The sequence below is a fragment of the Arachis ipaensis genome, chromosome B09, assembly GCF_000816755.2.
Source record: "Arachis ipaensis cultivar K30076 chromosome B09, Araip1.1, whole genome shotgun sequence".
Lineage (NCBI taxonomy): Eukaryota > Viridiplantae > Streptophyta > Magnoliopsida > Fabales > Fabaceae > Arachis > Arachis ipaensis.
In genome coordinates this window covers 131,837,875-131,851,935 of record NC_029793.2, presented here as the reverse complement: position 1 = coordinate 131,851,935, position 14,061 = coordinate 131,837,875, and the positions used below count along the sequence as shown (strand labels likewise).

The following is a 14,061-nucleotide window of genomic DNA, read 5'->3' as shown; positions in this document are numbered from 1 at the left end:
TCGGTCCAAAAAAAGACTTAATGTGTGACAGGAATTTTGACAATATTTGATTACTGCAATGAGAGTATCACTTACAGTTAATTTTTCTATCCAAAGATTGAAAATTAATGTTGTTCTAGATATCTCATATGGATTTTTTTCTCATTATTTAACTAATGTTTACTGCATGTTTTCTATTATAATAAAGAAACTATGGCTTCAGCTACCAATGTTTCTGCATAAATTAGCAGTATTCCTATGTTGAATGGTTCAAACTTTAAGGTTTGGAAGGATACCGTGGAAATTTTCCTCGATTGTATGGATCTAGATATAGTTCTTCGAGAGGAGAAACCAACTTCCATTCTAGAAAATCTCAATGAGGTTAAAATAGAGAAGTGGGAGATATCCAATCGAATGAGCATTATGATCATGAAGCGCTCAATTCCTGAGGCATTTTGGGGCTCAATTACTGAGGATAAAGATGCCAAACAGTTCCTAAAAGATTTTAAAAAATTCTTTGCTAAGAATGAAAAAGCGGAGACAAGTAGCCTTTTGAACAAATTTGTCTCCATGAGGTATAAAGATAAAAGGAACATAAGGGAGTACCTTATGAAAATGTCTCATCTTGCTTCAAAATTGAAAGCACTAAAGTTAGAGTTATCTGAAGACTTACTCGTGTATTTCATTTTGATCTCCCTTCTTGCACACTTTGGGCAATTCAAAGTGAGTTATAACACTCTAAAGGACACTTGGTCTTTAAATGAGCTTATATCTCACTGTGTGCAAGAAGAAAAGAGGCTACAGTAAGATAAGACTGAAAGTGCTCACATAGCTTCATCTTCTCAGTATAAAAGAAAGCGTGATACTATTTCGGATGTGCCTTCTCAGCAGAAAAAGGCTAAGAAATAGGATCAAGTTTCAACCTGTTTCTTCTGTAAGAAGGTGGGACACATGAAGAAGAATTATACTACATATGCCACCTGGCGTGTAAAGAAGGGTATAATTCTTACTTTTGTTTGTTCTGAGGCTAGTTTAAGTTATGCACCTGTTGATACTTGGTGGGTAGATTCTGCTGCTACTACTCATGTAAGTGTTACTATGCAGGGTTGCATGTGGAGCCGACCGCCAAGTGATGCTGAAAGATACATCTATGTGGCAGACGGTAATATAGTTGCAGTCGAAGCTATAGGAACCTTTAGATTATGTTCCACGAGTGGATTTTACTTAGATTTATTAGAGACATTTTATGTACCGTCATTTAGACAGAATTTGGTTTCTGTTTTTTGTTTGGACAAATTAGGTTATTTTTGTTCGTTCGGAGACAATAAAGTCAGTCTCTTTTATAATTCGAATAATATTTGCTCTGGTCATTTGGTGGATAATCTATATAGGCTTGACTTAAATTTCTATAATAATGAAATACTGCAAACGGGTACAAAACAAAAACTAAATGAGAATTTGACATCATTATGGCACAAAGGCCTAGGTCACATCTCTAAATAGAGAATTTAGAGGCTCGTGTCGGATGGAATTCTTGGACCCCTAAATTTGACGGATTTTGAAGTCTGCATTAAGTGTATAAAGGGGAAAATGACAAACGAAAGGAAATTGGGTGCCGAGAGAGCTAAAGATGTCTTGGAACTGATACATACCGATATATGTGGCCCATTTTCTACTGTCTCTTGGAATGGACAACGGTACTTTATTACGTTCATAGATGATTACTCTCGTTATGGGTATCTATATTTAATTCATGAAAAGTCCCAAGCCTTGGATGTTTTCAAGTCTTTCAAAGCTGAAGTTGAACTTCAACTTGGAAAGAAAATTAAAGCTGTCAAATCTGATCGTGGTGGTGAATACTACAGAAGATATGACGGTTCAGGTGAGCAACGTCCCGGTCCTTTTGCTCTTTTCCTAGAGGAGTGTGGTACTGTTCTGCAATACACCATGCTAGGCAAACCTAGCATGAATGGTGTTGCAGAGCGAAGGAACCGAACTCTTAAGGACATGGTGAGAAGTATGATTAGTCATTCTTCCTTGCCTAAATCACTCTGGGGAGAAGCTTTAAAGACCGCAGTGTACATCCTTAATAGGGTGCCAAGTAAAGTAGTTAACAAGACCCCTTATGAAATTTGAACTGGAAAAAGGCCCAGTATAAAGCATCTGCATGTTTGGGGATGTCCAGCTGAGGCGCTACCTTATAGGTCGCATGAAAGAAAATTGGACTCAAGGACAATTAGTTGCTACTTTGATTACACTGAGCATTCACAGGGGTACAAGTTTTACAATCCTACATCAAGGTCTATTTTGAAACGGAAAATGCGAGATTTCTTGAGGATGTTGAGTTTGGGGGGAAGGAAATATTAGGAATGTAGCTTTTGATGAAGATTCTATAACTGACAATGATCAGGTCTTTGTGCCTATTATTGTTCAAGATACAGTTATAGTACAAGAGCACAACGAGAATCCTATTGTAAATCCAATTGCAATACAAGAGAACAATGAGAATATTGTTGTTGCTCAAGATGCTGCTACAGTACAGGAAAATAATGAGAATCCTCCTCAATCCCAATCCATACAGCAAGCTCAACAACCTCAAGAAGTGTCATTAAGGAGATCCAACAGAGAAAGGAGAAAATTCATCTATGGTCTCAAACAAGCTTTCCGTCAATGGTATCACAAGTTTAATCAAGTCATTACCTCATATGGTTTTGAGGTAAATATTATAGATAAATGTGTATACCGCAAGTTCAGTAGGAGTAAATACATATTTTTGGTCTTATATGTTGATGACGTTCTACTTGCCAGTAACGATATAGGCTTGTCATATGAAACTAAGAAATTTCTATCGAACAATTTCAAAATGAAAGATCTTGGTGATGCCTCTTTTGTATTAGGAATCAAGATACTAAGAGATCGCTCTCAAGGTATTCTTGGATTATCACAAAAGAACTATATCAAAAAGGTTTTAAGTAGATATGTCATGAAAATTTGTAGACCAATGGACACAACCATAGCAAAAGGAGACAAGTTTAGTCTGAAGCAATGCCTCAAAATGATCTTGAGAAGACAGCAATACATGATAAACCTTATGCATCAGCACTAGGAAATTTAATGTATGCTCAAGCGTGCACACATTCTGATATATCATTTATAGTGGGAGTGTTGGGTAGATACTTGAGCAACCCGAGCATAGATTATTGGATAGTTGTTAAACGCGTAATGTGTTATTTAAAGAGAACAAAAGATTACATACTTATTTATCGGAGATCAGAAAATTTGGAGATCATTAGGTACTCTGATTCCGATTTCATGGCATATGATTGCGAAACTTTGTCATTAAGCTTCATACAGTAAATGACATTGAAAGGCCATTAAAGATATTTTGTGACAATAAGTCAGCAGTATTATACTCCAACAACAATAAGAGCTTGACAAAATCGAAGCATATAGGCATCAAGTTCTTAGTTGTCAAAGAGAAATGTTAAGAAAAATAGATTTTCATAGAACATATAGGAACAGAGTATATGCTAGCAGACTCATTAACCAAGGAATCGATCTCTAAAGTCTTTCATGAGCACACTGCTCGGATGGGTGTCAATATTTGCGATGCCTTGGTTTAATGGGAGTTTATTTTATGCTATATGTCCTATGACAGATAATTGGATTATTTTTCTTCAGAGTTAAGTTGATGGTTTGTTTCATGTTATGTGAAATGTTCATTTTGCAACATTTATTTTGTGTTTGATCTCAATAAAGTTTTAAAGTTGGACCAGCTAGAAATAGACATGCATGAGATCACTTGGCATGTAATTTCCATATTACTCATCCAAATTTGATCTATGTCGTTAAGTATGTTAGGATGGTGATTGTCGTGGTTTAGTCACGAAATTAATGTGATAAAAGTTGCGATGATTCCATATCTAATATATGAGATGAACCAAATTGTTAAAGTAATGAGAGAAATAGCATTCAGATGTGCACATAAAGTTCATAAAGATGTGATTATGTTAAGAAAGAATATATGTATAGCCCAAGTGGGAGATTGTTAGGAAATTATTTTAATTTTCTAATTTGTTTGTGGGCAATACATATATTAATTATAATCAGAATTATGCTATTTCAAATTAAATGACTTATATAATGGTGATCTCATTTATTGTTTTAAATGCTAAATTGAATAAGTCATTATTACTTTTGATTTGGAATTAAATGAGAATAAAACCGGATATTATCTTTTATTCTTTAGATAATTATCTTTTGGTTTTTAGATATATTGTCTTTTGGACTTTAGATACTATTTTATTTGGGCTTTAGGGTTTAATGGGTGTCATGCTCAAATATAAATAGTGCCTTCAGGATTTCGGTCCCCAATATACTAAAGCCGCATTTGTTGCTCTTTCCCCATCAAAAGAGTTGCAATTCAGTCGCCTAGGGATACAAAAGGCTTTTAGTTGAGGAAGATCGAAAGAACCACAAGATCCAGACTCTTCCAATCATGATTTATGTTTATGAATTCAGATACGCTTTTGCATCCAGTATTTTCTTTCTTAATGATTTAATATAGATAATTTTTGAGTTAAGAAATTCTGGAAAAATTCCAACAATAGATAGATAGATGTCACATGCCATGCCAAAGTGCTCAACTTCGTTCTCACACAAAGCTTCTCATAATAATTTTAGTAATTTTTTTACTTAGTTTTCACACAAACAAAAAAATTATCATGCAAAAAAAAAAAAAAAAAACAGATTAGCTAATCCATACTCATTCAATCTGAACATGTTTAACTTGCGAGTTATTTAAATCGAGACAAAATAACCTACTTTTAAACAAATCATAATTTCAGTGACTTTTTTACAAGTGAATTGAACTAATTCTCAAGTCGCAACTCATTTTGATGATGGCTAATACTTCAAAAAATACCATAAAGATGATAATATTTAACTTTCTTTTAGTAGTATTCTTAATTTAATTGTGAGAATTTAAAAAGTACGAATATTCTACATATTTGTGTGTAAAAGGTTTCGATTCAAAAGGTTAAAGGAGGGAGTAAAATTTTTTTTTGAATCAAAGAGAGCTCAACACAGCAGAGTGGAGCAGATAGCAAAGCTATAGTAAGAATAAAACAAGATAACATACAATTCTTAGACACTGTGACCCGGCCATCAACACCCAAAGGGCTCAGCACCACTCCATTCTTCGTAGAACGTAAACGATCTGTTAATAATGTCCCCTACTCTTGAACTCTTATTTCGGAAGAGTCTGTCATTCCTTTCTAGCCAAATTGTCCAGATAACAGCAAAGAATCCAGTGAACCATCTCTTCCTATCTACCTTCCTTCCTAGAAAGCTCGTCCAACTCTCAAAATGTTCCTTCAAAGTACCCGGAAAGCTCCACCTTTGTTGAAAGGCCATTAGCCAAGCACACCACACCTGCCATGTAATCTCACAACTAAGAAACAGATGATACGCGGTTTCCACAGGCTTACCACAGAGAAGACACCTATTGTCCTACTGGTTAATAATCCGTAATCTGCACAGTCGATCCTTTGTGTTGACCCTTCCGACTAACGCAAACCAAGAAAGGAGTTCAACCCTCGGGGGGACAAATCCTTTCCAAACAGCACTAGTGAAGCTATAGCTGGTAACCTCCTCCGGTAGGACTTCCTCCTGCATCACTCGCACAAAGGATTTTGTTGAGTAGTCACCTGTTTTATTAAATTTCCATACCACACTATCTTTCCTCCCATTTGTAAGCTTGAATGACCGTAAGATCTCATGAAGCTGGTGTACTAAGTCCAACTCCCACTGGAACAACTCTCTCCTCCACTGGAAACTCCAAATCCACACTAGCCCATCCCAAAAACCACAGTCTGCTATCACAGATTCATGAAGAGTTGAGACCGAGAAAAGCCTAGGAAACATATCTTTCAATACTCCAGCCGATAGCCATCTATCCTCCCAGAATCGGATTGTTCTGCCATTCCTAATATATACACTAACAAACTAGAAAATGCTTTTAGTTAGGGAGTTGAATCTTACTATAATTAGGGAATGATTTTAACTTTTAATGTTTGACGACACTTATTACCCACCACATAAAGACATAAAAGACTTCTTGATTTATTATAGCTGCCTTAATATCTCCTCGTACTTATATTGTCGACTAATATAAACAAACATGCATTTTATAAAACTGAAAAGTAATAAATGATTTATAACAGAGCATAGAGATTAAGATATACTTTTATAAATAATATAACACTCTTTATTTAATAAAAATAAAAGATATTTAATTAAGGATGAGCCGGACTAACCTATAAAAGAAATATAAACTAATACTTTTTTATTTTATTTTCTAATCTTTGAATGTATGCAACTATGCATGATGTACTATATAGATTGAGAAGTTGTGTCAAAAAAGGAATGTATGTGGAAATACCATGATTCCAAGTCAAGATATTTGCATAGCCTCAATTAACATTAATAATTGAACACAATATCAGCCACCTAACTAGTTACATGTATATAAATACATGTACATACAAACACAAACACAATAGCACAAATAAAAAGGGTGCTTGCAAATTAGAAGACATAGCCAGAGAGGGTGAAAAAACAAAGATGGCTATGGCTATGGCTACAAATGAAGCTAATAAGAAAACAATGGAAATAAGTTCTGCACCAATAACACCAAGAACAGGGACACCAATGGTGTCATCACCACCAGTTTCGTGTCCACCCTCTCAGCTTCACTCACCATCACTAACAAGGTCACCACTTCTGCATTCAGAGAATGGAGATGAAGTTGTGGGATTGCAACAAGTAAAACAAAGACACCAAAGACACCAAGAACACCATTAAGGATCTCAAATTTGACACCAAGGTTTATCACACCTTTGGGAAGCCCTGTGAGGAAAGCGCTGAGGTTCACAAAGCTTGATCCTCATGATGCTTGCCTTCCAATCACTCAATCAAGGAATGGAAACAAGTTCTATGCTGCTTTTCATACTCTTTGTTCTGGGATTGGAATTCAGGCTCTTATTCTTCCTTTCTCCTTCACTGTTCTTGGTTGGTAAGTAATTAATTAATTAATTAAATCTTTGATTAATAAGTATTTTAATTAATAAAAAAGGAAACTAATCAGTGTAATTTTTGTATGCAGGACATGGGGAATAATCAGTTTGAGTGTAGCTTTTGTATGGCAATTATACACATTATGGTTGTTGGTGCATCTTCACGAATCTGTGGAGCATGGAATTCGTTTCAGTCGATACCTTCAACTCTGATTTCCTACATTTGTTATGAAATTTATTTATGATAACTCCGATATTCCCGTACAGGTGGAAACTCATATGCCGTTAATTTCATGTAAAACTGATAATCGTTAAATGGTTTGATTAAATTGTCATCTAACAACTCTCAACTGTCAACTTCACATCAAGTCAACTGTACCTGAGTTTGTATTATGTTAAGTAATTTAGTCAAATTTTTTTTACTCATAATATTATAATTATAAGATGAAATTATTTGCATAAGATAACAAATAATATAATGTTTAATATGAATTATTATTGCAGGGGAGAAACTGGGAAGAGTGCTAGCAATGTTTCCAATAATATACCTATCAGCAGGGACATGCACAACCATAATAATATTGGGAGCATCAACAGCAAGAACATTCTACCAAATCATATGCGGGACCACGTGCACCGCAAAGCCCATGACCACAGTAGAGTGGTACCTGGTGTTCACATGTGTGGCAGTGGTGCTGTCCCAGTTGCCAAGTTTGAACTCCATTGCTGGGGTTTCACTCATTGGTGCTGTCACTGCTGTAGGCTTCTGTACTTCCATTTGGATCACCTCTGTTGCTCAGGGTACCCTACCCGGTGTTAACTATAATCCTGTTAGGCATGGAACCAGTGCTAAGGATGCTTTTAATATTCTTAATGCACTTGGGATTGTTGCCTTTGTTTTTAAACGATGATTTAGTCAAATTTATTATATTATATAAAAAAATTTAAATAATAATTTTACATAAAAACAATTACACATAAATTTTTACTTAATAATAATTGTGAGTCACAAAGAGAATGGTGAAGTTAATGGATGATTTTTATCCTTTTTCATGTATCACCATTGAAATGGTCCAGAAATGAATAAGAAGAAAATTTGGATACAATGAATTATTGAAAGAGTTGTTAGATAGGGACTTGTATATAGTTGCAATTAATTAGTGGGTTGGTGGGACTTGTATGTATGTATCGGTAAAAACTCAGCTGAAGTCGACTTTAGGTGAAGTTGATATCTGAGAAACGTTAGATGAAAATTTAGTTAAATCAGTCAAATTATCTAACGGTTCTTCAATATCAACTTCAAGTGAAGTGGACTGTATCTGAGTTTTCACTTTAATGTATCTCTTGAAGAATTTTCTTCGGTTAATAAATAATTGAATATCATATTTGATTATTTCAGGCCACTATGCCTTCAAGCGAGAAGCATCCATGCACGTGCCAATGTGGAAAGGAGTGAAGGCTTCATACGCACTCATTGTCGCATGCTTATTTACCCTATCCATTGGCGGAATATGGCCAAATGGTAATTATAATCTTATACTTTAATTAATTAATTAAGCGGTTTAAATTAAATTTTTAGTATTTAAAAATAAATGATATTTTTAAATTTAAATAATTTATTAATTAATTTATATTTTTTATTAAAAAAAGAATATTAATATAATGAATAAAAATATAATTAAAAATATTGTTTAAAGAATAATAAGGACAAATAAACCCCTAACCAATTTAAATTTAGAGACAATTAGGTTCCTGTCCATTTTTGAACCTGACACGTTAGCAATTTCCGTCGAGTTTTCGCCGTGAAACTGACAGAAGGACCGGGTTGGCAGACGGAGTACAGGGTCAGGGACCGTAATGGAACATGTTTTTGGTTAAGGGTCGTCTTGTTATTTTGAGAAATGGACAAGGACCAGGTTGGTACTTTATTAACAATAAAGCCTTGTCCCACTAAGTAGGGTTGGCTACATGAACCAAATAACGTCATTGAACTTTATCATGTATCATGTATCATGTCTACAGAAAGACTGTTTACATGTAGATCTCGTTTAACCACCTCATGGGTAGTAGGTCATTCTCTGCCTTTCACCTCTTATTCATCTTCCATCTCATCCACCCTCTTGACTGGGTACTCTGTCGGTTTTACGCGATTCTACCATCTTTTCCAAAATAAGTGCTACTCCAACTCTCTCTTATATGTTTGTTCCTTATTCTATCCAATCGCATACGATCACTCATCTATCTCAACATCTTCATCTCTGTCACACATAACTTATGTCTGTGCTCTACTTTAGTCATCCAACACTCTATACCATAAAACATAGTCGGTCTAATAGCAGTATGTACTACAGGTGTAGCATAGACGGAGTTTCACCATTTTATATACATGTCATTAAATTTTGTCACAGTCAGGTTGGCAATTTAACAAAGTAGCATTGTCAAAGGTGGCGTAAACTTTGTTGGCACAGGATTCGATGGTCCCAGAACGTTTGGACCATTAAATGGTCTCATAACAAAACATGTTTTTTAAGTTTTTTAATAACTGCTAAATAGTCCTTTTCTAAATTTAATTACAAATTAACCCATATATTTTATTTAATTATAAAAATTATTTTTATTTTATAAATTATTATTTTATCATTCATCTATTATATTTATTAATAATAAAAAACAAAAACAATAACGAATTAGATCTTCCATTAATTCTAATAAATTCTTTGGCAATCTCAATCGATTAAAAATTTATTTTTAATCCGTTACATCCCTCGAGCGTTGTGACATCGTGTTTCGGAGAGAATCAGTCCATTGGATTAACAAAACCATCTACAAGGATCACATCACCCTCAAAGATTACGAGATCCACGACGGCATGGGCCTCGAGCTCTACTACAACTAAAATTCCTCTTCAAAGGTCTCTTCTTTCTTCTCTATATTGTTTATTTTAGGGTTCCTCATGATTTTGCGTTTATTTAACAATTGACTTGTTGGAATTTATCTTTGCTGAACATTGTGGATTCATAATTTTGTTCATCACTAGTAAAGGTTATTTCTTTAAGGAATTGCACAATTTATGCGCTCATGTTATTGTTTTTGTGCATGCTGCTTCCTTAAGACTGATCTTATGCTGTTGTTTGTTTCAGGTGCTATTAATGGCGTAAGATAGTATGTGCTGAGAACTGGATAAATGTGTCCAATGTAATTTTTGACTTGTAAAAGAAAAGACTCCTTTGATTGGAATAATGCCCATACCCAATGATATTGGGTTTAATTTGCTGTTGGAACAATCTGTTGTAATTTAACGTGTTTTTGGTCATGAATATGGAATAATTTTTAGGTATCTTTTAAATATTATTCTTTATTTAGTTTTTAAAAAAATAAAAAAATAATAATGTTTTATTTTTTAAATAATCAGTATAAAAAAATAGATATTTAAATTAATTAAATAATAATAAATTTTTAAAAAAATTGATCAATAAAGTTGAATTTTAAAGAATAAGTAGTAATTTTGTTTTTTTTAAGAAAAAACCTAAGATAATTCTGGTTGCTGCAGTTGCACAGGATATGAGTTAAGCAGGACCACGCCAAAATTCTGCCATGGATTTGTATACATCATTTGATAATGACTTTCCAATTTAAAACTAACGGCTCTGATCTCCTTCTACATTTCACTTCTGATCAATACAAGTGCAGAGTATCAAACGGTGGACCTTCCACAAGAAGTGCTGCTACACTGGATTATTATTAACTAGTTCTTTATTAATCTGTATGTAAATATTAATTAATTAAGACATTACATTAATTAATAACACAAGAAAATCTTTTAGAAAATTCAACCCTATTTTTTATTTATCATAAATAATTTATATCCAAGATAATATTAATAATGGTGATCACTTCTATGAAGTTATTTTTATGTGAAAAATGACAAGTAAAAAGAATAATATTACATCACTAGTAAATATTATTATTTTTTATCATCACTTAACTATTTGCAATTCTTTTAGTTTAGTAATCTAACAACATACTTTATTCCATATTTTTAAACATTGATAGTTACTGATGGCCAAAACTAATAAATTCTTATAACTCTCTACAATTCTCCTTAATTTTATTATAAGACAATTAAGTAAAAAATACCGTCTAAGACAAATTAATCCCTTTTAAAATGATAAAATGATCAATCTGACGGAAGTAATTTTCGAAGACTTTTGAAGAATAAAATTTTGTTGGGTACTAAAATATCTTATCTAAAATTTTTCTTAACGTCAACTCGAGTGTTTATTCTTAAATAGAAAAATTGTGTTTTTGTTTTTATTTTTACATTTGTTTGTTATTCTCTAAAAGAGTATGTTGTGAAAGAATGAAAGAAAGGAGAGATTTAGAACGTTTGGACCATTAAATGGTCTCATAACAAAACATGTTTTTTAAGTTTTTTAATAACTGCTAAATAGTCCTTTTCTAAATTTAATTACAAATTAACCCATATATTTTATTTAATTATAAAAATTATTTTTATTTTATAAATTATTATTTTATCATTCATCTATTATATTTATTAATAATAAAAAACAAAAACAATAACGAATTAGATCTTCCATTAATTCTAATAAATTCTTTGGCAATCTCAATCGATTAAAAATTTATTTTTAATCCGTTACATCCCTCGAGCGTTGTGACATCGTGTTTCGGAGAGAATCAGTCCATTGGATTAACAAAACCATCTACAAGGATCACATCACCCTCAAAGATTACGAGATCCACGACGGCATGGGCCTCGAGCTCTACTACAACTAAAATTCCTCTTCAAAGGTCTCTTCTTTCCTCTTCCATATTCTTCTTGATTTTAGGGTTCCCCGTGATTTTGCGTTTAATTAACAATTGGCTTGTTATGTAATCTATTTCTGTGTTTGAATTTACCTTTCCTGAACATCGTGGATTCATAATTTTGTTCTTGATGTGTTTGAGCCGAGTCTTAATCTAAATTTCCGAATTTACATTTGTTCCCCCTTGAGTCTTCGGTCTTCACGTTTGATTATGCGCAAATGGTTTATTAACTCATTACTAGTAAAGGTTATTTATTGAAGGAATCGCACGATTTCTGCACATGCTGGTTCTGGAGACTGATCTTATTTTGTTGTTTGTTTCAGGTGCTATTAATGGCGTAATATAGTATGTGCTGGGAACTGGATAAATGCGTCGAATGTAACTCTTGACTCGCAAAAAACCCCTTTGATTGGAATAATGTACATACCCGAATGATATTGGGTTTAATTTGCTGTTGGAACAATCTGTTACTTTGTTATAGATAACATATTTGACGTGTTCCTGGTTTACATGAATATGCACTATTTGTGGAACTATCATTGCCCTCTAAATTCTATTTAAATCTAGATATTCATACTCTTTACGTTCTTCATTAAAAGAACATCTAAATTAATGAGTTATTTATATAGAATCCGGTCATGTGGATACGTAAAGAACATCTAAATTAATGAATTATTTATGTAGTTGACTTTTAGTGCGTGTGTACCATTTTGTTGAACGAAATGGTATTTTTACAATGTGCAAAACGAATTGTCATTATGGTAGAGTTCTTCAACATAATCAATATTAAAACAAGAGTTATTTTTTTACATCTTCGATAAATGTTATCACAGATAGGGTGTGAAGTTTCTCCCATAAAGAACTCCCTGCTATCATTTCTATTAATGTTTGATTATACTCACTAAATAAATCTATTTATACGATAATAACATAATCACCTAAATATTGTTATATGCTACAACAATATCTTGGTTCAATTATCTTAAGGCAACAAAGCACGTCACATAATAAAGACGAACATGACAAACTAATATAAGAAAAGTTAAGCATCATGATGATTAGATCTAAGCATGACTTCTCAATTCTGAAGAGCATCTTAAATTCTAAGTATCAATTAACCATTGCAAAATGCCATAAGTCTCAAATCTCAATGGAAGAGAATCCTTGTCTTTCTTTGATTGAACGGTCATTTTACTTTGTCTAAGAGGTGACTATTGTTTACTCTAGAGGTTCATATCCTAAGAATAAACTAATCTAAGACATTGACTAAAATACCATCATCTAAACCTGTTATTCTACTGTCAATTTGATTGTAGTTATAAACTCATTCAAATAGAGAAGTAGAACTTGTTGCAGAAAAGACACAATTTATCTCCACCTACTTGGACATCAATGATCACGATCAACTACTTTCTTGATTTGGTTTTCCATTTACAGTGGACGATTGTGTCTTTGCATTAGTGCTATTTGATTCTTTTGAACTGCTAGAATCTGTTTTTCTCCTAAAGCCAAACATTCTAGAGAAAATGTTCCAACTTCTCTTTGTCTTTGTCAACTTCTGCAGCTCATTTCGAATTTCTGAGCATTCCTTCTCGATCTGCAAAAGACGTTCTCTCACATTGTCTGTTCCCCCTGCAGCGTCCAGTTGATGATTACCATCACTCCTATGGAGGCCGAGATTTCCACTTTGTTCTTGTGAGTTTGCAAGATTGTCAGAAACAAAGAACCAGCCGGATATTGACATGCGAAGCCGAAGTTGTTCGAAGAACAGGACTTGAACAATTACACGAAGAGGTAATCTTTCATTTTGCGCTACATGAGTGCTTGCTTCAATTGAGAGTTTTTGGCAGTTCATCAATCTGCAAAGTTGCTCTCTTTCAGTATCTATCAGCCACGGATGTGCTTGCAGTATATTGATGTTTTACATTAGAATTACGAAATTCCAAACACACAAATATTAAAGACTTGTTATTATTATTTTACCATTAAGTTTATTATATGTTCTTTCAGAATATAGGTTTGGCAAAGGTAGCAAGTTCCAAACAACATTTCATTATTGTCTTCCACAATTTCAGTTGCAAAAATATGTAACATTGGTATATTGAAATAAATTTATTAAGCAAGCTAGACTATCCAGTGTGATCTAACCTTAAGGTAAATATCTACTGCATGATATATACCA

The 14,061-nt window shown here is 33.3% G+C and overlaps 2 long non-coding RNA genes and 1 pseudogene across 2 annotated transcripts; all 3 read left to right on the top strand.

Annotated features, from left to right (window-relative positions):
• On the top strand, positions 6,528-7,319 carry LOC107616462 (annotated as a pseudogene).
• LOC107619260 lies at positions 9,723-10,394 on the top strand. The gene is made up of 2 exons (XR_001615587.2): positions 9,723-9,966; positions 10,196-10,394. It is a non-coding gene; the product is annotated as an uncharacterized LOC107619260 (long non-coding RNA).
• Positions 11,716-12,410, top strand: LOC107619259. The gene is made up of 2 exons (XR_001615586.2): positions 11,716-11,864; positions 12,203-12,410. It is a non-coding gene; the product is annotated as an uncharacterized LOC107619259 (long non-coding RNA).